At 39.5% G+C, this 24,766-nt stretch overlaps 1 long non-coding RNA gene and 1 pseudogene across 1 annotated transcript; one reads left to right on the top strand and one right to left on the bottom strand.

The window, feature by feature from the left end:
- Positions 1-661: 661 nt before the first annotated feature.
- On the bottom strand, positions 662-2,447 carry LOC147227258 (uncharacterized). Its single transcript, XR_015107084.1, has 2 exons — positions 2,342-2,447; positions 662-2,045 (listed from the first exon to the last, which is right to left on the bottom strand). It is a non-coding gene; the product is annotated as an uncharacterized LOC147227258 (long non-coding RNA).
- Positions 2,448-23,535: 21,088 nt separating this feature from the next.
- LOC147227257 (uncharacterized) lies at positions 23,536-24,410 on the top strand (annotated as a pseudogene).
- Positions 24,411-24,766: the final 356 nt, after the last annotated feature.

The raw sequence follows: 24,766 nt of genomic DNA, 5'->3' as shown, positions 1-24,766 counted from the left end.
TCGATGATATTACAGAAATATGACTTTCATGTTAAATTTGATATTGCAAGTTTGAAACTGCACTGAAAAGCAGCCATGATGGCAGATGATTAAATTGTGTCCCAAAGTTGGATATAACAAAATGAACTATTTTATTTATGTATCATATATTCCATATCACAATGTACAGTCAAATTTTCCCACTTTTGGTCACTCTTCAATATTTGCAGCAGCTGTAAATTTACTGGCACTTCAAACTTTTTTTATTAAAATCCAGAGAAATTGTGATAAGAATGTAATTATTCATGGTAAGAATTAATACATAGCCGGACAGCTGAAGTTTCCTGTAAAGTGGATCTTGTGTTTTGAATTCACAAAAGTGCTCTGTGAATTCCAAACCCCATCATTCTTAAAGAGGTGTCCCAGAATGTTTTTTTAAATGATGGGCAGCTAAGCTTTACTGTCAAAGAAGTCTCAGAAAAAGGGAAAAAACTGCCAAGATTTTGAATCCCACATTACATGAAGTTTCCATCATTTTGTTGGGACACTTAGGGAGGTTTAAATCTCTATTCATTAAGGAGGATCACTGGCAATTTAACTGTCACGGAATGAACTTGATACAGTTATTAAGTGTAAAATAAATGGTACCTCTTGATGCCTTATCTAAAGTAATCCAAACACATTTGTATTTTCATTATTTTTAATCCTTCAGGGCCCTTGATATTGTTTATTGCAATAGTAAGACTGTGGCAGTGAGACATCTAGACGGGCAATTTTCTATTAGAAATAGATAAGCAAATTTCTTTCAATTAAGCAACCCAATTTTGCTACTCCTTGTCATGACTGAACAGTTGCATTAGCATAACATCAGATTTTTCAATTAATCTAATAATATTGCAGGCCTTATACAGCTCTTGTACACTTGTAAACAAAAAAATGTTTATTTTACTCTTATTATGAAAAAGACATCCATCCACACTACAAATTCTCTTCAAAATAAATCACATTTTACAGAAACCCAGTGACAAATACATGAAGGCAGTAAGTGCAACTTGCATCTTGCATACAGAAACTTATATATTTTCATAACAATATGAGGCCTTAGCTTATATTTTCATCCTGGCTTCTTGACAAAAATCTTGCCTTATTTATTCAATAAAATAATTATGAATTCTACAATTCACTGATTTTTTTTTAAATGTGTTAATAAAAAAAAAAAAACAGAGGCACAGACAAGTGTCACAATATTGGTACAAGTGAATACCACTTTCAGTGCAGACATTTTGACTTGTTAAAGCAGGAAAAGCACATTTGGAATAGGTTACTTTGATGAACCACATTCAATTAAGCAGAGGGCCTTAGTGTTACGCTGACTAACTCAGCTACAATAAGTATGGCTCAAAAAGGAGGAGCCATCATATATGTTACAGTGCACATCTGCACCTTCATCGTTAAAAATAGGCCATCAGCAAACTGAAAATTTGCACATAATTAGCTTTTCTGACACACAAAATAAAAATAATGGTGATTATGAATATAACGAGATTTCAATACTGGGGCCCCACTGTGTCTTAATGTAAAATTTTATCTGGGAAAAATGGCATACCACAGCAAATTATTCATTTTCTTTGATCTGTGATTCAGGTTGTCCACTCTCTTCAGCCAGCTTCTGTGCGTCACCATTACAGCCAGCTACACGTTTGACACTCACATTTCCTCCATGAAAAGCAGTTTTTGCTGGTCTTTTCCCTTTCAGCTGATGGTTCTTACAGTCCTTCTTTGTGGGTACAGTATATCCATGTTTGTTGAACACACTCATAACTTTAATAACTGTTCTACTTGACACATCACACAACTGAGCAGTATCTCTGACTGACAGACCAGCAAGCTGCGCTCCAACAATTTGGCCTCTTTCGAAGTCGGACACGTCACTCATTTCACAGGCGGAGGTATTGACTGTCCTTTTTGAAAGTGGCAGATAATCAGAAATTAAGCTCACTGAGCAGCTTCCTCTGTAATGTTTATCTAATTTGTGGGGAGCGGGGAGATATCTGGATTGTTGGCATCTATATGAGACAAAAAGATGTGAGTTAGCAAGACTCATGCAACCTGGAAGGTAGGGCAACCACGTCGTGGTGCAGTTTGATAATGCTGATATTGTTAAATTATCAAATGAAAACTAGCCAAAGAAGAAACTAACAGTTTGGGGTCGACTAGAGCTAACGGTAGCTTTTGCTAGAGCCGGTTAGCGATTACTCTAATAACGTAAAACACACAACAAAATTGGTTCCAATACCAAAAACGTCTCCTTACATATAACAACGTCTCCTAACATATACAACTACCTGGACACTCAACCCACCTGGAATACACAAGTCAATACGTTTTAGTCAGAGTGGCGAGTGACTTCTGGAAGCCTGACGCCGTCAACCGCTGGTTGTGCGCAAGGCTTGAGCAGTCAACCACCCGCTGTTGTGTCACTACCGCCACCCCCGGTCAAAGTTAGAACTACAACAGCGTCAATTCAAACATTTCCAGCATAGTGTGGGTGAGTGCCATCTGAAATCAAAACAACAATAGTATACACACAAAACAAAAATGTCGGGGGATGTCTCCACATCCAACAATTCCAATCCAATTATCAAAATAGTTCTGGGTGCCACTCCTGCATTTTCTCTCTTACACCAACTAACTTCATGCAATCTACACCAAATCCATACATTTCCTCTTCCGGGTTCTTTTAGGCCTCAGGTAACCTCGAACCTGTTCATCCTCCTTATTCTAAAAGAGAACCCCTGCATTTTCATCTTTGCTACCTCCAGCTCCGCTTCCTGTCTTTTCCTCAGTATCAATGTATCTAAACTGAATAACATTACTCGACTCACCACTGTCTCGTGTGCTTTTCTGATAGCAAATATTGACTTACATGTTTAGGGAATAACGTTATCACAATGCCGGACATTATGGTAGTCTATAGATTATTCATTGTTTCTGATCTCAAAGTTGTTGTTTTTTTCAGAGATAAATCGTACATTTATAACATGAGAGCTGTCAACATTCATCAATTTGTCCCTAATTTCCACAATGGGGATCATTAAAGTATTATCTCGTGTCTGGATTTCCAGCAAGAGAGAGTTCACTTTATGCACACTAGAGGGCTGCAGAGACAGCAAGATGATGGTGGCACAGTGGTCCTTGGTCAAGAAGGTCCCTGGTTCGATTCTCATACTGGTTCAATTCTGTTACGGTTTCCTCCCAGAGTTCAGAAACATGCAGTAAGTTTATTGTTAGAATGGGGGTGTGAATGGTTGTATGTCTCTATATGTGGCCCTGTGTTTCACTGGTGACTTGCCCAGCCTGCTTGCAGTCTTTTTGCACAATGACAGCTTGGACAGGTTACAGCCTACTATGACCCTGATTGCAGTATAGGTGGGGTAGATAATAAATGAATGTTGATGTAGTGTCAGTCTTGGGCTGCTCTGCTATCTCATTAACAGACTAATAATGATAATATACTATTCCTTATTTAGATAAGGACCTTTCTGAACCTGTTCGAAACCCCCTCGAACTTTCCAGACCTCCCTCTAAGCTAGACTAATGAATTAAAAAGAAACAGCTTAAACCTGGAGGGCATGGTGTCTTTGATGCTGCTTGTAACCAAACCGATATTCCTTGACTGTTGGGCCACATGGCCATGACCCAAGAGCCAAAGTCAAAGGTTGAAGGTTTAGACAAAACATGGCTTTGCCTCTAAGGGTTTGTCAAGATGGGGAAGCTGGCTTAAGCTTCTGACAAACAACTGAACACAACAATGGTGAACAGTAGAGTATTTATGCATTTTCAATGTCCCAAATCCCATTACAGAAAAGAAAGACAAAAGCAGGCTTTTTCATTTTTATGCTGTTTAACAGACTGTATACAAAAAAGTGACAGGGAATTGGTGACTATAACATTTTAAAGAGAAAATATATCAGAAATAACTATTTTAAAGAGAACAAGGACTACAGGAGGGGTTTGTCAAAACGAAAACTTTTTCTATTTATGAAAAATATGAACGCCAGCATTGGTCAGTGCTCAAAATAAATTGCTGATTAATCTTGCAATAGTTCGTTGAATGGACTTGATGTTCTAATCCCTCCGGTTTGCACCATTTTTAATTGTGAGTTCCTCAGGGGATGGCTGCTACATGGTTTTCCTAGTGGGACACATCATCATTTGTGTACTTCAGCGTCACAGGGTGTTTTAGCCACTTACCACAATACACCCTCCGCTGAGGCAGGCCCACCACAGGTTGATCAAGCCTGGGTGTGTATCCTGCGGTTAGCTGTGTGCCCTAGCTGCCCAGGTGGTGTCACTCCTCTTCCGCCACAGCCAATGGCTTGTTCTTTGGACGGTATTGGCCTGTTCTTTAATGGCTTGCCTGTGTGCCTGTCCCCTGACTCCAGCCTCCCTAAGGAGCTTTGCAGTTGAACTAGCTATAAAGCCCCTGCACCCCACCTCCACAGGACGCACCCTTATCCTCCAGCCTCTGTTCTCTGCTTCAGCTGCCAAGTTGGAATAGCGCAACTTCCTGGGCTCGTACGCTTCTTTGATGGCGACCTCCCAGGGATCTGTCAGCTCTATGATGTAAGTGAGCTGGCAGGACTTAGACCAAAGGACAATGTCTGGTCACAGGGTTGTTGTTACTATCTCTGGATGGAAAACAAGCCTCTGATTTAAGTCGACTCGAATCTGCCAGTCCCTTGCTGCATTCAGTGGGGACAGATCGGGGTTTGAGGGGCCAACCCTCAGCTTGTCCCCCTCCCGCACAAACACTGGTTGGTGCACTCTCTGGTTGTTGAAGGGCTGGGCGTTGATAGATACCCCATTGTACTCAAGTTTATCAGCCAGGCACTTGAGGACCTGGTTGTGTCTCCAAGTGTATCTCCCTTGAGTGAAGTTGGTTCAGCAGCCAACCAGAATGTGCTTGAGTGTTGCAGGGGTGGTACACAATGGGCAAGTTGGGTCCTTTCCAAGCCATAGCATCAGATTTGTGTTAGTGGGCAGCACATTATATGAAGCTCGGATGATGAAACTCAGCTGGTTGGATTCTATGCTCCAGAGCTCGCGCCATGTGAGCTTCTTCCTCTCACCCCCCTCCCACCTCATCTGGTGGCCCTGCTTGACTTGTGCTACGGGTTTGGAGCGTCTTGGTGCTTCTTCCTGTCAATGCACCTCCCCTGCCACCATTATTTGACGCTCAGTTGCAGATGCCTTCTGCCAGAGATGGGTTAAAACTCCAAGGCCAAATCCTCCTCTTTCTTGTAGGATGTGGCCCACTATGTCACAATGCATGGGAGCAGATTGATGCTCAAATCATCCATGTAGGCTCTTATTGGCAAAAGACGCAGACCACTCTTGGTCCTCTTACCTCCCACCACTCAACGAGACGCCCGTACAATAAGCTCCATTGCTATGACAAAAGCCAGAGGGGAAACTGTGCAGCCTGCCATGATGCCGATTTCCAGATGCTGCTAGGCAGTGATGATGTTTTCGATTGTTATACAGAACTGGAGATCCTGGAAGTAGCTCTTGACCAAATCTATGATGTGGTTTGGTACACCAAAAAAGTTGAAGGCCAGCCACAAGATTTTGTGAGGGACTGACCCAAAAGTATTGCCAAGGTCTAAGAAAATCACATGCAGGGCTCTCTGTTCCTTTTTGACAGATTGTATCTGGTGCCAGAAGATATTGGCATGCTCCAGACATCCTGAGAAGCCATCTCGAGATCCTGGCCTTCTGTGCTGATTTTTCAATGAAGTTGTTTCTTTGTATGAAGAGGGAATTTGGGCCAGGACACTGAAAAATGTCTTTTCCTCTACATTCAACAGGTTGACCAGGCAGAATTGGCTGATGGATGCTGAGTCCTTTTCTTTGGGGATCAGGATACTTCCTGCTCTTCTCCATGGTTTTGGTATTACCCCTTTCTGCCAAACCACTTTCATCACTTTCCAGAGATATAACAGGTCAGGAGATTTGGACACAACATTTGATGACCTTTGATCCGCCCATCATGCTTATTGTGAGTTGAGTATTTACAATTAATTTGTTTTAAACTGAATTTAGAACCACAATGTGTTAGAGACAAATGCAATTCAATTACTGTGATGCTTTGCTGTGTAATGCATCCTACTCAACATTGGTGGTCTGTCCCGTTCTCAAAATCCTGTATGGATCAAGGTAATTGGTCCCAGTTCACCAAAAGCTAACTGCCACACTGTTTTCATGTCATCATGAAAATGAAGAACAGGAAGTTTGAGGGCTTTGAATACGATACAATCTGTTGTGGTTTGGCAGTGTTATAATAATGTATTTTCAACCGTTAAAGTTCAGAGGGATACTGGAAAGATTAAAGAATGATGAGAGGAGCAATTTGGGAAAATGAGGAAAAATAGTAGAAGCAATGAAGTCTGTACATGTGAAATATTAGAATCGCTTTTTTATGTTGATGTTCTGTTGTGACAATAACAAAGAAAAACTAATTCATACACACTTTCTGACACACACTAAAGTGCCCCTTTATTGTCTAACATACTATACTGTATACAGAGTAAGTCACGTACAGGACTATCTGGAAATTATTAGAGAAGATTGGTTATGCGTGACAATTTGCGTAATAGAGACAAAATGCAAATGGAGGCTGGTCTTTTCAGTCAGGCACATGTCATATATGCTTTGTCTGTTATTTGTCCTTTTGTTATTTCACTTTGATGCTTGTTTGCTGATGTGAGTCTCTGTGTCTTTGTGTATTTACATATGGGTTTAATTTGGATGGGTGGGCATGAAATATTTCCAGCGATAACTTTATAGTACTATCATTTTGAAAGAAAAAAAAAGACAAACTTATTCCGTTATGTTCAGATCCTTCTTCACTCATCAACCAAATGCACACAAATGACTACATGATTCTCCAGCAGCATTGGTTTTCCAGCAGTGAGACTTTATATTTCATCAATTCTCTCAGGAGAATAAGACAAGAAAAAATTGAGCTCTAGTCTAGTGAGTCAGTCATGAGCACCACAATGGAAATATAAAGCAGAAAATGCCCTGTTAATCATGGCTTTCATAACTTGCTTGGCTCCAAACCGTTATTGCTGACATACTATTTTTAAATGTACTGGAAAATACATTTGACTATCTACAGAGACTGGGTCTGAAAAACAGACACCCGGTGTGTGTGTGTGTGTGTGTGTGTGTGTGTGTGTGTGTGTGTGTGTGTGTGTGTGTGTGTGTCTGTGTGTGTGTGTGTGTGTTATACTTATTCATACACAGGGGAAACTACTTGTCAACTTTACTAAATGGAAAACAACATCTGTATGGTCATATACATTGTCCTGCAGTACTACTCATCCCAATAACCTGACATATGCACACACGCACTTGACATATATTCATAGGTGTATAGGTGTGCAGGCCAACATGCATGCAAACACTTATCCATCATTTTGACATTTAGTAGTAGCCATCAGCATTCAGTAAAAAAAACACTTGAATATGTGGGCACACTCACACACACAGACACACAGACACACAGACAGACATTCACACTCATACACATTAACACACAAACCCGCCAAGACAAAGTGTACGTGTGAGCATGTGTGTTAGGGCTACTTAGCTTTGTGTTTTTACAAGACTGTAATGGATGAGTCCATTAGTGTTAAGTAGCCGGCTGGGTTGACTATTTTTCACACCCATGCATGGCCATAAGTTGCCTCACCCTTTCACTATAAGAAGAGCTTTCATCAAAATTATTACTTTAGATGATGAAATATTCTGCAACAAGTTCAAACAATCTGCTGAGCACTGCACTTTCTGTTATATCCTCCAACATTTGTCCCGGTAAAAGTCTTATCTCTTAATTTAGACACTTGATGAATCAGCCCACTTAAAGGATCAGTTCACCAACAATTTACAAAAAATCCTTGCCTTGCCTTGTAAGTTACATTTGTATATATAGCACATATGTATACACACACATACATACATATACATATTTAGTAATTTTAAGAGAAGGTAACTGCAATTTCAAGACAAATTGAACTTGGGTTCATGGTACCTAATCACATGTCCTGCAACAGAACACACAATTATGTGTGAGAAAAAATGTTGGTGAGAGTTTTACATTTTGCTGTTTTGGGAAAACGGTGTGCCTAATTACAGATGGATGAGATTATTTATCCAGTCTAGATTTCTATAATGTCTTTCAGGCCTGCTGAAAACATATGGATGCGGTTTCGGATAGCAGGAGAAAGAGTGAGAAGGGTGATGGGGAAGGTTAGAGATGGAAAAGAAAAGGAGGAAATCATGAGGGAAGAGGAGTATGGAGGAGTGTTCACTGACTGTTGAGCCTAATTTCTTTCAATTCCTTTCCCCCTTACCCCCTCACAGATAAACTGGTCTCAGCTGGCAGTGGTTATTCAGGATTAGATGGGAAGCAGTACTTTGCTGACAATTGGTGTATCTAGACTTCGTATTCGGTTCAAACTGATAAGGAGATGAAATTGTCAGGAAGCATCAGGACTTGTCTGGGTGTGATTTATGCATGGATAATAATAGCCTCAAGGAAACAGTGGGCAAATTACTTAATTGCAGATTACAAGGAGATTAGGAAGAGGATGGCAATCATACGTGGAATCAAAGAAAGTAAGAAGGGAAAAAAAAAAAGTGCACTATGACTTTTCTCGACACTTGGTTTATCATCAGTTCTTGTGATGTCACTGGTGAAGTAATTTGAGGGTTTTCTCTGGTTTTGAACCGCAAATGTTTACAGGGACGTTCGATAGAAATGGTCTCTAGTGCTAATAATTATATTCTTTTGAGAAACAGCCTTGTCGCATAAGCAAAAAAAAAAAAATCCAACTTGCATATGGTAATGGAAATTCTATTTCCAAGTTATTCTTAGCTTTGGCATGGTGGTAGTGTTTACCAACTTCTCGTTTAAAGACACCTGCTTGATTAAATCTACAATTTGGGTCAGACATAGATAGTTGGTGAACAAAATAAAGCACCCTCTATCAGCAGCATAACATTGTTATATAATCTGGATTTTTTTTCCCGTTCTATTTTACTTATTCAATTTCCCACTGTCAAGAGCAATAAGTTATTAATTTCATGAAAAATGAAACTCTTGGGTATCTGAGAGGCAGAGCTAGACAAAACAAGTCAGCAGCTTTGTCAGACAGAGATATTGAAAGCATTACTACTCCTGAAATGAACACAACGTTTGCCCCTGAAATGAACACAACGTTTGATTAATATCACATTTCTTGCGTCATTAACAGAATTTGAATGAAGTTATGGAATCAGGATGATTTACAACATTCATTTAGCATTACTAGCTGCTTCATTGCTAAATAGCGAGAAGAGTTGTGTTGCCCAGTTAACTTAACAAGCCACATGGGGAAACATTCAAGTATTATTGGTAGCTTAAACTATATGGTCTGATGGTGGCTGGCTAAAAAACCTTTACATGTAGCCAACGTTTGGAAAAAAAAAAACTTAGATATTGACAGCAAGCATCAAAAATTATAGCTGTCATCAGATGCTTTATTATTTTTATTTCACAACTGAAGTAAATCAACATAATGAAGCCCAAAAAATTCAGGACATTGCATTATTTCTGCATCTTTTACTCCGCTCATGACTCATCCGTTCTGTGGTAGTCGAGTTGCTGACAAAACATTTGTGAAGATATTCAGTCATGGATAAGAGTTATGGTAATCTGTAGCTGAAGAGACATGGATACAAATAACCAGGGAGAAGGAAAAGGGAACGTAGACAACTGTACAAATGTAAGTCTCTGAGAGAGGGCCACACTGTTTTTTGCCACAGGGAGGGGTCAAAGGTCAAATTTTGGCCTTCAAGGAAATTGTCATACGCACTGTGCCCTCATGAATCATCATGGCAACCTATAGCTAAATGTATGTATGTGTTGAATTCCCAGATGTGCTTATTAGTCTATTTACTTGTGACTGTATGCGCCACAGTTTCTTACTGATGAATGAAAGCACAGGTTCAGAGGTTAAATTCTTTCTCTGGAAACATTTAGACAATCAAACCTCTTTCAGACATTTGGGAACTCCAACCACACTCAAACACACACACACACACACACACACACACACACACACACACACACACACACACACACACACGAATATATGCACACAAACTCACTCACAAACACTGCAGTACTGGAGCAGAGCAGCAGCCTGTTGGCACATTTCAGTTCTTGGTGTACCCCGGACGCAAGTAAATCCAGACGGGCCTTCATAAGTGTCCCTTCAGAGCTGATTCCCTTCTTCCTCTCATTGTTTTGGAATGTGACAGCAGCTGATTCATTATTGGTTGATGAGAGAACTGTCATCCTTGGTCATCCTTTAGTGTTTTTTGTTTCGGTGCAAGTCGAGGTTTCAGAATTTTTGTGATTGCACAGGATTTAGCAAATTTAATATCCTTTTGGGACAAGGACGGTGAGGGGAAACATGAGGAGATAAATTTCTATCCTTGATAGTGTGCTGTAAGATTTGGAAAAGTTCTTTTTTGGCTCATCAACATTTTCAAATTGCAAATCGATGCAAAGACCAGCCAAAGACTATCAACCAAAATAAATGACAGTATATCTGAAGTGTTATTTATTTATCAGAGTGTGTGTTTGTGTATATGTGTGTGTGTGTGTGCTTTGGGTCAAATAGCAGGAGCCAAGCGCCTATAATGCATCTGATAACAATTTTATTGTAATATGAATACAATACCTTCAGAGAAAAGACAATATCCTCAGACCAGATATTAAGTCTAAACTATTAGAAAGCTCAATGATTATACTCAGTGTACAAAAAGAATGTAAGGTGAAAAGAAGCATTACATCTAATTATTTTGTGGATCCCAATTTAAGATGGAGAGCAATATAATCTTTACATTTTCTACTCAAGTCCTACTTTGAAGTTGATCTTTTTTCTAAATCTGTATATTTTAGAAAAAGAGATGGTTCTTTCCATTGTGCTTTTACAGTGCCCCATAAGATAGTCTGTTACATTACTGTAAATACATAAAAAATGTGTATTTTGTTCACAAATTGTTATTTAAATGAAATGCAAACCAAGGACAACCAGGTCACTAAAATATTTAGATTCTTAGAAATTCAAATTCTCTATAAATAGTGCACACTTAACATGTAAGGAATTAAAATTTCACATTTTCAACAGTATCTAAAATAATCACAAAATCCAATCAATTTTAGCATGGTGGGTGAAATGAAAACTAATTTGTTTTGATATCTTCAATTAATTCAATTAAAGAGAGGGTGTGTATGTTTTAATATTTTAAATGAAAATGAAGCTATAAAAACTCAAGGAATAAATGCTATGTTTTAGACAGCCACACATTTGGAATTATGACATGCTAGAAACTGAAAACCAATAATGTTTTTAAGATTCCACATTGACCTTGTTTTGTTGGTGTAATCAGTGAGGAGGAAAACAAAATCGGGTCAGATGAACACACGCAAGCACACATAAAATGAAACAGTAACTTTTTTATGCTAATCACTAGCATATTTTCTCTGTTCATGCATTTTTTCGCTGTTAAAATTAGCTTTTAAGTCATTCTCCATATTCATTGCTCAAGTATAGAAAAGACTTTATTTTAAGTGACATGTGATCCACCCACAGTGAATACAAAGGTCAGGCTGTCTCCTAGGAGATGATTCTATACAAATTTTGTGACTCGGAATGTTGGGGTGATGTGGCACCTGATTCCTGACTCCTAAAGAAAAGGCTTCCTTTGTTTCTGAATATTCATATCTTCTTGATCAGTCTGCTCAAACACACACACACACACACACACACACACACACACATACATGCGCACGCGTGCACACACTCGGCTCCAATACGCACATGTTTCTATGGTAACCTATTAAGCACCTATTTAAGGCTAATAGCAGGGCAACGGCAACCAGCTCATCTTTCACTGATGAGGATGGGAGCTGGATAGACAGCATTGAAGCTGGAGGTTGTTGAAAGATGGTGTTGAAGAGACAAAGAATTATTTTCAGACATGGGAGGAAAAAACAGGTGTTTGAATGACATGAGTGAAATCCAGGACAGAGGGGCCATGGACAGACCCCAAGGTATATCAAACTGATCCTGATGGTAATCTGTCGTCTGATTTTGCTTACGAATGGAAGCCTTCTTCTCAACTTCAAATCTCTTGTCTCAAATCTCAATCTCTTCTTTCTTAGATTATAATAGAACAAAAACCTGTGTAATTCTGTTGTAAATCATATTGTGCAGATAACAGAGATGTGGAGGTGACCAAATAACTTTTAATCACTTAAGGAAGAAATGAAAAATCATTTAATTGTTTTGTTTTCCTTTGGTAAATGTTTTGAAAGGTTTTAACCGAAAAAAGACGGAATATTCTACCCAGCTTTTACTCTGAAGCTTATTTTTATACTCCTAATGTTGTCTAGATCCATAATTTGATTAAAAAGATTTCATGATTGTGTTAAATTAGCTTCAATTATAGATATCTGTTTTTTTTATGTAATGTACTGTCTTATCTCAAACTAACTGAGTAAAATCATTAAAGTTACAGACACCAAACATTTAATGGACACAGTGACTCCTGATGGATTCACTGCTTCCCCCCTCTGGAAACTCCCACAACTGAGAACAATTAAAAACATTGCCTCTTATATGCCACTTATCAGCTCTTTTCTCTCTCAACTTGCATGTTAATCAGCTAGACTGAACAATTCAAACATAAGAGACACTGGTCTGCCCTTAGGGGAACCTCCCCTTTTTGCTCATTTATCACTCTTAATCCTCTAAACCCTGCTCTCACCTCAGAGTCAAGGAACATGCAGTAAAACGTCAGACAACGCAATATTTCTAAGAACCACATGAGGTCTAAATCCCTGATAATCTTCGCACTGTCAGCATCTTGCCTGTGAAACTGCCCAGCCCTGTTGTCTGCAAATCGCTCAGGATTTAGGTCATCTATGCATTCATACTCTATAAGGAAACCGAGCTCCCCATATTTGTTATTTATTTAGTTTTCGTAGGGGGGATGGAAGGCACAAAGTGAGCCTGCAAAAAGGGAGTTTAATGGATTGGGAATGTAAAGAGAATGGTTACTATATATTTTTGACTGGTATAATGGCAGGATGAAATTCTGTTTCAAGAAGTCTGAGAGCTTAGTTGTTATCTCGCCATGAATATATCTGCTTTTCTGGCATTTCTTAATCTGAACCTTAAATATGGAGGAAATTAATTTTATTGACCACATTACCTTCTTGAAAGTGAAAGTTTATAGAATCTGGAAGAGTCAACAGGAAACTGGTTTGCGCATGTTATTGTCTTTGAAATGTCGGTAACAGCTAGTGCAAAAATGTGAATTGTAAATTAAAATTTATAATCTCCACATTTTTGCATTGCTATGGATTCATATGCAAATAATATGCATACTATGATGCCATGGTCAACACGTGACTTTATTAAGTGAAACCCATGGACAGCAACCTCAGGACAGCAGGTCAATGGCCTGTTTTGCAATGAGTTTTACTACATATTGATTTGTGTTACTTTGCTGTTGTGCCAGACACAACTACTTGTTTTAGTTTTCCTCCGGAAAGAAAATCCCTGGCTTGTGTTTAAGAAAACATCATGCTGAAATGGTGCTAATTAGCTTTGTAGCTCCACCAGAAAGTAAACTTGACATTATACACATTAGCTTCATCTCATCTCTTCCTGCTATTCCATTTCTCAGAGTGCAAAGTGATCATATGTATTATCCTCTACATTTTCTGCTTAGTCAAGTTTCATTGCAACATGTGAGAAGTTTCTTTTCTCATGTTCCATCAAATCTTTGTCATCATGTGCTTTTACCCTGCTATTTCCTTCATAGAGCACACATTTCACTGCATCTGGGCTTTAGTAACAAATATAGTGAGCACAGAAGTTAACAATTTCTCTCTGTTTCTCTCTCTGTCTGTCTTTCTCTCACTCTCCTTTTTTCTCATAATTTTTCCCAAATCACGGACAAACGTTCAAGCTTCATATTTGTAACACTATAGTTACATGATGTATTCAGAGTGCAACATTAACCAATTGTATAGTAGAGTCAGAATCCAAAAAATTGAATTAGTAGGTATGTGCAAGCAGAATAATAGAAGTCTTTCCTGGTATGTGGTTTGTTAAACTTGTATTAACTTGTGTGCCATTGCATCAGTAAAAACACCTTTTGATATTTACAGTTTGCATCATTTTCAGTTTTGCTTATTAAAAAAGATATATAATTCATGTCTAAAGTCTTGGCAACCGAAAGAGGCAAAAGACTTGACGCTTCATACAAATTAAATGTTTCGATCATCAGCTTTGGCTTGTCCATTGTATTTATAATACAATACATAATGCAATTACCAGTGAATCAAAAAGCAAGGAACAAAATAAAGTGTCATGTCTCTGTTGATATGCAAATACAATGGATGCTGCTCTTGGAAACAAAATACACAGATAAAAATATAAATTCATCAAAGTGAAGATATCATTATAAAGAAGGAACAAAACATCTATAATTGGTCAAAGGCAGGGTTGGTTGTAATTGCAAAAACAAATTAATTTAATCACATCAAAAAACACCTATCAAGAAAGTCTAAAAGAAAATGGATATAGTGTTAAGAGAATCTTAGCTTAGAAGCCACTAGAGTAAAGAGTTGGTCTGAACTCTACAGAGTGACGGAAGTTATTAACTGAAGAAAATCGACACAAACCAGGATGATGTAAAATTTGTGACATTCCATCTCTGCTGGACCCAAATTCAACTTTGAAACAGGCACAGCACGGTTTAAATTATTCTTTGAACGGACTTGAGTGAGATGTTTGACTGGCGTGTAAGATATTCAGGGGGGGCAAAATTTTATGAATCAACCCAGTTATGTACTAGATTCGGCTCACGGCATTGGTTGCGTAATAGTAGGTTTGCAACAAGACCCATTCAAATGTGAAACTCAGCATAACTGTCTCTCAGAGCTTCATTTTATGTGGAGATTTGTAGGGCCTGAGAAATAAGAAGATTTTAGCTTCATGTTTTTTTGCAAGTTAGCATGGAAGTGTAGACATGATATTTGTCTTCAATGAGCTGCAGGGAGATGGTTTGGTGAGCAGATATGGAGAGACTTGGAGAGAGAAATAACTTGGAAGGAGTGAGGTGGCGGAGAGCTAATGAGGGTTCAATGAGCAGCATGGGTCATAAAAACAGATTGAGGGGAACATTGAACAGGTGCTGACCATGTGTACACACGCACACACACACACACACACACACACACACACACACACACACACACACACACACACACACACACACACACACACACACGCACACACACACACACACACACACACTACATTTGTGCACCCATCTCTTTAGGGTCATGTGAATCTGTCATAATGTATATTTCCATTGGCCATTTTTGGACCTCATGAGTGTTGATGCATGACAGAGTGAGATTGAAGAGGTTCTAAATTCCTGCATTTTTATGGGCAGTCTTTTCAATTATTTACTTTTCTTACCCACTTCTTTTATTCTGAACCACACTCAGACTATGGAAATGTCAACACACAGGCGTATGCATACACACAGGCACACACAGATTTAGAAGACTTCAGGTAAGGAAACAACTGTGCATGTCATTGTGCACAGTAATGGATGGCTCAAGGTATCAGGGTCAGTGAAGGGGAATCTCTCTCTCAGAGCAGAGACACTTGTTCATAACACTCTGACTGCACTCTTTACACACACACACAGAGACAAATGTTAGTAGGACAAAATGTGTTAAGACCCTGAAAGACATAAAGCAGTTGATGCCCTTTTGCACAATGGCTTAACTTTGCAAATAACTCCTCACCAAACCAATGCAATATATCATTGTTTGACCTCGTGCTCCTTTATAGTTTGATGAAGTTTTAAGCATAAATCTTTGCATCTAAGGAATCGAAAAACAAACCTTCATTCACCTTGAGGATTATGCTTAACACATTCAAATGATGCTGAGTATTTCTGAGAAACTATATGCATGTTCTAGAAACTAAATTTATTTCAAAGCTTGTATCTTTCAGTTCAGCCATGTTAATTTCTGTGAATTGGATAGTGAAAACAGCACACAATGCAAGCCTCTTGCTCATTGCTTCCACTGTGGTCAGGATACTATAAATACATGAAATTCATGCTGAAATTTAGCTGATCAAAAGAACACACAATCACTGCGTTACAGAGATCTAGACACAACTGTTATGTATTTACTTCTATGCTGCCAGAATCATTGTCTGTCTTGGAACAAAAACTCTACATGACCTGTGTAAGAAGTAGATGTGAATGACACAAATACAAACACACAAACAAACAAACAAACACATATTATTTATATTTCAACCCACATTTCAAAACAAGAATGTGTTATCTTTCTAGGAACCTTTGTGGCTGGTATCAATTTGTGTTACATATTTTGATTTTTTTTGTTTGGATTTTAAATTGGAACATATGTTTGTATAAACACAATTTATTTGTTCTGACAGCTCAGAGGTTGACCAGACAAAAATATCATTGTCATTAGGTATTTATGAAGAAAAAAAGCATAAAAGCTTTCTTTCCAAAGCACAGCATTTCTTTATATAAGTGTGTATGTGTGTGTGTGTGTGTGTGTGTGTGTGTGTGTGTGTGTGTGTGTCCAATGTGCAGAGGCTAAGGCTGTCTGTATTTGTGCATCCCTTCAGAGAATTTTCCAGCACTGGCCATGCCATGTTATATTATTAATGTGTGGTGAGAATGAGAGGGATCCACAAAAATCATGCCATGGTCAAAAATAGACTGTCCTTATTTAATGGTTTGTGTGTTACTGATGTGGAAACATAGATGTGTGCTACATGTAGTAATAATAGATTCACAGTCAAGGAGCTGTTTCAAGTAGAAACAAGGCTAACTTCTCAGGTACAGCAGTTATGCTTGTAAAATGTTGTCTTTTGAAAGCAAAAAAAAAAACGACTCGCCAAACAGACAGAAAGCTTGTAAAATATCTTTCTTTAGATGCGTATTACTCATGCCATCATCTCTGCCAACATATAGAGATGATTAAGATATTAAGCAGTATTTTGTGTTGTCCAAGTTAATGGCCTCTAATGGATGTATTCAAGCACAGCACATTTCCCATGGTACAACAAGAACACCATGAATTTTACATGAGTCGACCTTCATCCAGCTACCAGTTTTACAGGTATAACTGGTGTTGTTTCACAGTTACAAATGAAGTGTTTTAAGATAAAAAAGAATTTACCTTTCTTTACCTTTTACCTTTTGAACACTGACAGCAGTTCACCTCTCTATAGTGAATGATGAATCACATGTTTGTTGCTTCACTTGTGTCCCTTGACTTTACCACAGCAGATGGTTCTTGTACGGTTCTCATTACAAATATTTTCACAGATTGAATTGATGTTAGCTGTCAGAGAAGCCCTTTTGTCCTCAGTTTCCCCTTTTTAATCCTGCAGAGATGGAGTAGAATCACCACTTTTTGCTGGATTTAGAGGTGAAGCTTCTTGCAAAGGGCTTGATGAATTAGCAATGAAAAAGTCCAGTTATGGCAATTACATTTAAAATTGATATAAGTGATGGTGATTTTAACATTTTCATTTTGATCACTTTGAAAACATGATTTCATCAAGGCATATTCTGTCCCAGTAGACAAAATACAAAAATCAAAGTAAGCCAAGTGAGTGCTGTTCAGAGAATTTTCTGCAACTGATATCATATCTCTTAATGAACCACATATATGAGTCAGGTACTTCAAGAATCAAAATTCATAAAAAGACCAAACAAAGAAACGTCAAATAACATATTGTAAAATTATTTTATCTATTGGATGAAAAACTGAATGCAATGGTTATCTCAAGTGCGTATTTTACGGCATCTAGCTAAATGCCAAAGTCAGCTCCCACAGAATATTCAGCTCGGGAGTTTATTTGATTAGAAAGATCAATTTGTCCTCATTGTAATCTGGTACTCTTTTCAGGTCTACAAACAATAATTTTTATGGAATAAAATCTCTGACTTTTAAAGTAAAAAAAAATGTGATTTTGTCAGTGTCAAAGGCATAGTCACCATTAATTGTGCCAAATTTCACCAGGGTTGGTGAACAGGTTTTGTCAGTGACAGTTGAGGGGCAAAATAGTTATATCTTCATCTTTCAAATCATTGTCTTGAAAAATGTCTGAAACCTGCAGAAAATATGGAACCCAATTTGGCAACAACCCCTTAAAAAGGAACAGCTTATATGTATGAATTTTTATACTTTGTGTAGTTACATTAGCTAATATTGGCAGGGAAGTTAGTAGGCTTTTTTTTGAAGAGATAAAAACACGGTTTATCTGAATATTTATTCACATGCCCTGATGGTCTGATGGTACCACTTGAAAAAGTTAACAATAACTAACAGAACCAGATTGGTTGAAACAGTCATACTGACTTAATTTAGGTATAATCTGACAAGATGACCTTCTTGTAATTTCAGCTGATTCACAATCAAATCCAGTCGACAGACAGATATCAGGTTGTCTTTTTTGTTTACAAAGCCAACAGCTACATCTTGACTGTGACCTGAACTCACATGACTGGGTACAGAGCAAATATGTTATAGTTGAATGTGTTTCTCAACCATGTAATCTTGTGATTATCTTATCAGCACTTGTCACACATCACCATTATAGTCTAAGAGTTTTTTTGATTGGCAGTACTAGCTATGATATATTAAATCTTCAGATTAGGGGCAGTATTTGTTCATTTCTGGGACCTGACAACACCCTTAGATTAAACTTCCCCCGACCTCCATTTCACACTTTAGCATGATCCTGGCTTCAAATAGGCTTGAAAGGGTTTTCACATCAATTTACTGTTGGGTTGAAGCCTTGCGTGTCTATAACTGTTTTAAGAAATAGAAAACAAGTAGTATTTATAACTCACAATGATTCAGACAGTCAGTATAAACAATTTGATGACAGTGGTTGGTAAGATATGATTTACATGACCTGTCCGAATCATCCCTCCTGGAAGAGGTATATTCCTCCAGGTTAGAGACATTTTGATAAAAGATGGATGAATGCTCTAGAATTAAATATTTAAGTATGTATTTGCAGGGAATCTTTCTTTATTGCCTGACCATGCCTTTAAGACAGAGGCTCAGCATTCCCACCTTTGTATCAAGCAACTGGACTTAGTTGACATCAGTATTTTGTTGATTGCATTCATAGTTTATGTAAGGGAATCATTCCAGTTTCCTAATTTCTTACAGAAGACTAAAGTTTCACCCTAATACCATTTTGCACTGAGAACTGTTTTCCCATTCAGCCTTTTGTAATAATCCTACTGGCCCTTTGCCAATTCAACACTAATATCATAATTATCAAGTGTAAAGTTTTTTATATATAGTTTTTGTATAATGGAGCACATTCATCAGATTCCATGGATTTATGTTCAGGTGCTAGAAAACTTTTATGACATAGGGTCAGAATTTCAGATTTCAAGCGGTACAAAGTGGTCACTGTGAAGCACTGATAACTGGGATCTTTTTATGGTCCAGGTCTACAAATTTCTTCACTTACTTCTTTTAGGCAAGCTGAATATTTTCCAACTATCCAGGCTGCCCAACAAAACCAAATTATGTATGTAATAATATGTTATGTATATAGATTTGGGTGTGAGGATGCATAGAGTGCTTCCTTTCTTGCACTTATAAGCCTTCAATTTGCCAAAATTCTTCTACCTTAAATGTATAGTTTGCATTTCAGACCTAAAGATGGGGGTCTGTTGTTGTGTTTTTTTTCACAGTGGTTTTACTACTTAGATAGCCTGTATGTCATTGTTCAATCCTGTTTTGTGCATTTCTTTGTCCTTGTCTTCTTTTTATTTCATTTCTGACAAGGGGACCTTTCTGCGTGGAGGTTGGATGTTGCATGTGGGTTTCCTCCCACATTCCCAAAACATGTTGCAGGTTAATACGAAACAATTGCCCCAAATGAGTGAGTGAATGGTTGTTTGTCTGTATATGTGGCCCTGCGACTGATTGGCAACCAGTCCAGGGTGTACCCCACCTCTCGCCCAATGACTGCTGGGATAGGCTCCCGCGACACTGACTGCAGGATAAGCGGCAGATGATGGATGGATGGATCATTTACCATGTATTTTGCTATGCATTGAGGGAGACTTCAATGATTTTGATTCAATTTTGCTCAGCTCAGTGAGGCTGTGCACCAAAGTGAATTAAGGACTAATAATTCTTGTTTGTCCCCTCCACTTATTTTTCACAGATCCAGATTGTGCTGTTCTCTGCATTTGCAGGATTTCGGCTTAACATGAAAGCCATCTTGCAATAAGACAAATTAAGAAAGAAACTGAAGGGACTTGTTGTCACTTTTATCTGTTGAGTGACCAAGTGTTACAAAATTATTGCTCACTAAATATAGCTAAATATTAAGGAAAATATGCACCTTTCAAATAAGCTCTGCTAAGCTTGATATTTGAGGCCTCATTCATCTGTTTGAGTTTTTGCTCCAAACAAAGAACACAGGATTTGAATTACGTCAACTGATTGTGGTTTCATTCTCTTAAATTATTTCACTAGGATATTGGATTTTTACATACATTTAAATGAAAATTTAACTTGTAGAGCCCCACTTATTCCACTTGTATCACAAACATTCAGACTGTCAGAAATTGTGTGGTAACCCTGCAATTCTTACCCGTAACCTCCACGAGTGGTTTGGGAGTGAGGAATGCTGCTACCCCTGTAATGCCTGCAACATAAGCCTCCTGCACATGCTGTCAGGCTGCAAGGTCGTGCTCTCTCAGGGCTGCTACAGATGGCACTGCAATCAGGTCCTGAGAAAGTTAGCTGAGATGGTGGAGAGGTGTTGTCCAGATAATAGAAAGTCACCACTGGCAGAGAGCAGCATCAACTTTGTTTCATAAAGTTGGCAACATAGAAACGACAGGCCAAAAGAAGTAGATCAACCCTTTTCCGCAGACAAAGAGTTGGAAATTAGGGTTGATCTGGACAGGCAACTTCAGTTCCCCAAAGAGATCAATACCACATCTCTCCGCCGTGGTGAGCAATGCAAGGTCGGCTTGCAGGGTCATTAGGAGAGCTGGCTTTGTGATTGGTCTCAGAATTGAGAACTTTGAGACCGTCGTAGAAAGGAGGACACTTAAGAAACTGACTTCCATCTTGGATAACCCCCTCTGCCTGATACTAGATAGACAGCGGAAAAAATTCTCCAGCGGACTGTTACCGCTCTTCTGTCAAACAGAAAGGAAATCTTTCTAACCTGATATAACCTGATACAGTAACTCACTCTAATCAGTTATTGCACTACTTCACATTGCCACTTTATTATTTAAACAATATTATGTATTCTTGTATATTGGTAAATAAGGAGACATTTTTTGGATTATACTTTATACTTTTACACTTCAGAGTTTATTTATTTCATTTATTATTTACTTGTATTTTTATCTTGTCGCTGTCTTCTTTGTATGTCTTGTTGCTGCTGGTAAACAATTTGCCTGGGATCATGAAAGTACATCTCTTCTTATCATCTCATTGAACTTACAATCCCACATGAGAAAGGGATCGAGGCTGCCTTCGAGTACAAAAAGGACAAAAATACGCCAACTTGGCAGCTGAGTGTCTGGAAGCTGGCTGGAAGACCACCATCTACCCTGTTGAGGGGGGATGCCGAGGCTTTGTAGGGCTGTCAACCATGCGCCTCTTGGGGGACACAGATGTGACGGGAGGAAGGTTGAAGAAAGCAGTCAAAGAGCTGGCGGATGAGGCAGAGAAAGGCAGCTTTTGGTTCTGGCTGAGGAGGAAGGTCAGGAGCTGGGGAAAGAACAGCTGCAACAACAAGTGCAAAAAACAAAATAATCTTCTCCCTTAATTGCATCTTTAGTCCACAATGTATAATAGTGATCATAATGATAATAACAATGATGATGATGTTTGAGGGGCTTGGAGTTGGCAGATTGAAGATGATGGGAAGGTCAGTGTTGATCGAGAGGGTCAGTGAGGTAGGAGGGGGCGAGGTTATTGATAGTGATGTTGAAATGGTCATCAAATCCCTCCTTGAATGCATTTGAGATCCACCGCCTTGGGATTTTCTTTTTTGAATGTGCAACCCAGTAACAGAACATACATAATTTTTGAATGTCAGCTGAATTTCTGCACAAAATGTGCCATGATTTCTGTCTTTAGGACATGCTGCTTAAAATGGAGCTAGTCCTCTGACATCACATTCAGCTTTGATCAGAGAACCTCCTGCTGTGAAAGACGTCTTGTGAATTTCCAGATTCTATGAAGTTTCTATTAGGTAAAAAAGAAAACTGAGGTAATGAAAACTCAAACTTGGTAGTTTAAATGCAGATCAAGAAAAAAATATGGATCAGGGCCACAAACTGCCAACTGTTCTAATAGACAACAGCCTGCACTGTTGAGCATGAAAAACACAGCACACTGATATGAAATTTAATAACGGTTGTCTTATACTTTTCAAATGAATCCAGACAAAATGTTTCATGGAAGTAAGCTGGCAAAGTGGCAAAGAGTGGTATCAGTTTTTATTCCAAGGAAACAAAGACATTGGCCAATTCCGTAACATCGCCCTATTGAACGTAAAAGGAAAGATCTTCTCAGTTTGAGCCAGAAGGGTGACTCACTACCTTCTTGAGAATGGCTATATACCTACTGCCAGAAGGCAGGAGTCCCAGGATGTGTGGAGTACTCCACAATGATCTGGAACCAAATCCAGAAGGCTAAGACTGACCTACACATCATCTGGCTTGACCTTGCTAACACGTAAGGATCAGTCCCACACTAGCTGATCATCTACGCCATGGACTTCTTCCAGATGCCTGTCTGCATCAAAAACATGGGAGCACAATACTTCAACAACCTGAAGATGTGCTTTTTCCCCAGGATTTCACCACTGGTTGGCAGCGGCTGGAATTAGAAATTGCGATGGGGTGTGCCATTTCTCCGATACTATTTGTAGCAGCATTTGAGATAATCCTCATCTGGGCAGGGCAAATGGTTGGAGGGACCAAACTGCCAACTGGTCAGAGGCTTCCCCCACTGCACTGAGGAGCTACATGGATGATGTCACCAGCCTCCTACAGACAGCAGCATGCACATCAAGACTGCTGAAGAGGATGGACGAGCGGATGTCACGGGCAAGCCCCCCATGTTTCAAGGCCTGCCACTCAGAAGGGGAGTCAGAAACGACAGCAACACCTTTACCGCTGGAGGAGGAAAAAAATCCCACTCCTATCAGAGGAACCCATCAAAAGCCTGGTGAAGCAGTATACTGCAGAGCTTTCGGACAAGCAGATGGGGAAAATCACCATGAAACAGCTCTCTGACAGCCTGGAAAGGATTGACCAAAGCCAACTCCGTGGGAAGTACAAGATCTCATGTTACCAGTTGACCCTTTACAGGAGGGTAATGTGGCCCTAAAAATGTGTGAGATCCCATCATCAACCGTAAGTAAGACGGATGGAAAAGCCAACTCATTCATCCGAAAGTCGTTGGGGCTACCATGGTGCCTATCTGATGCTGATCTCTTTGGAAAGAACAATTTACAGCTGCCACTGCAGTCTCTACAGTTGGGCTACATGCAAGAGAGGGCCAGGTTGGTTCTCAAGCTAAGGGAGTCCACAGACTAGTCAGTTAGGAATGCAAACGCCAAGGTTCTAACTGGCCGCAAGTGGAATGCCCGGACCAAGGTCGACCAAGTTGTCAGCCGGCTGCAACACTGGGACATCATGGGCAGAGTTTAGGCAGATAGAGCAGGCCTAAGATGGGGAGAGGCACCAGCTTCTGGTCCAAGGCCAACCGCAAGGAAAGGAAGGAGATGGTGGTGACAGAGGTGACGAGGAAGGAGGAAGACCATTACAAGATCAAGGTCGTGTTGTAGGGTCAGCAAGGAAGCTGGACAACCTGGGAGGGAATCTTGAATAGGAACATCAGTTGGTCAGACTTGTGAAAGATCCCACAGGCAAGACTCAATTTCCTCATCCCTTCAGCCTATGACACGCATCCCTGCCCTCACAACCTTCACCAGCAGTTTGGGAGTGAGGAATGCTATGCACTCTGCAATGCTCCCAACAAAAGCCACCAGCACATCTTGTCAGGCTGCAAGATCGCACTCTCATGGGGGTGCTATAAATGGCGCCATGACCAGATCCTGAGGAAGCCAGCCATGGTACAGAAAGAGTGTCAACAGGATAGCAAAGTAAAGATCAACAGTAGAGGACCCCACCGCCTCTTGTCTGGGAAGGAGGAGTAAGGAGAAGCACAAGGCCAAGAGAGCTTGAGGGTTGACCTTGACCGGCAGCTGCTGTTCCCCATGGAGATCACCACCACAGCTCTCTGGGCAGACATAGTTGTGCGGTCAGCCAAAGTAAGAGCTGTGTACCTCATCGAGCTCCCAGTATCTTTGGAGGAGGGGATTGAGGCTGCCTTCGAATGCAAGAAGGCCAAGTACTCAGAGCTGGCTGCTAAGTGCCGGGAGACTGGCTGGAAGACTATCATCTACCCAGTGGAGGTCAGATGCCCAGGCTTCTTGAGGCTGTTAACCATATGCCTCTTGAGGGATACAGGAGTGACCGGAGGAAGGTTAAGGAAGGCAGCAAAGGACCTGAC

This window comes from Fistularia commersonii, chromosome 14 (genome assembly GCF_037954325.1).
Source record: "Fistularia commersonii isolate RoL2024-O1a breed Wild chromosome 14, RoL_Fcom_v1.0, whole genome shotgun sequence".
Lineage (NCBI taxonomy): Eukaryota > Metazoa > Chordata > Actinopteri > Syngnathiformes > Fistulariidae > Fistularia > Fistularia commersonii.
Note: the sequence above shows the minus strand (reverse complement) of the source record. Positions and strands in the feature narration are given on the sequence as shown.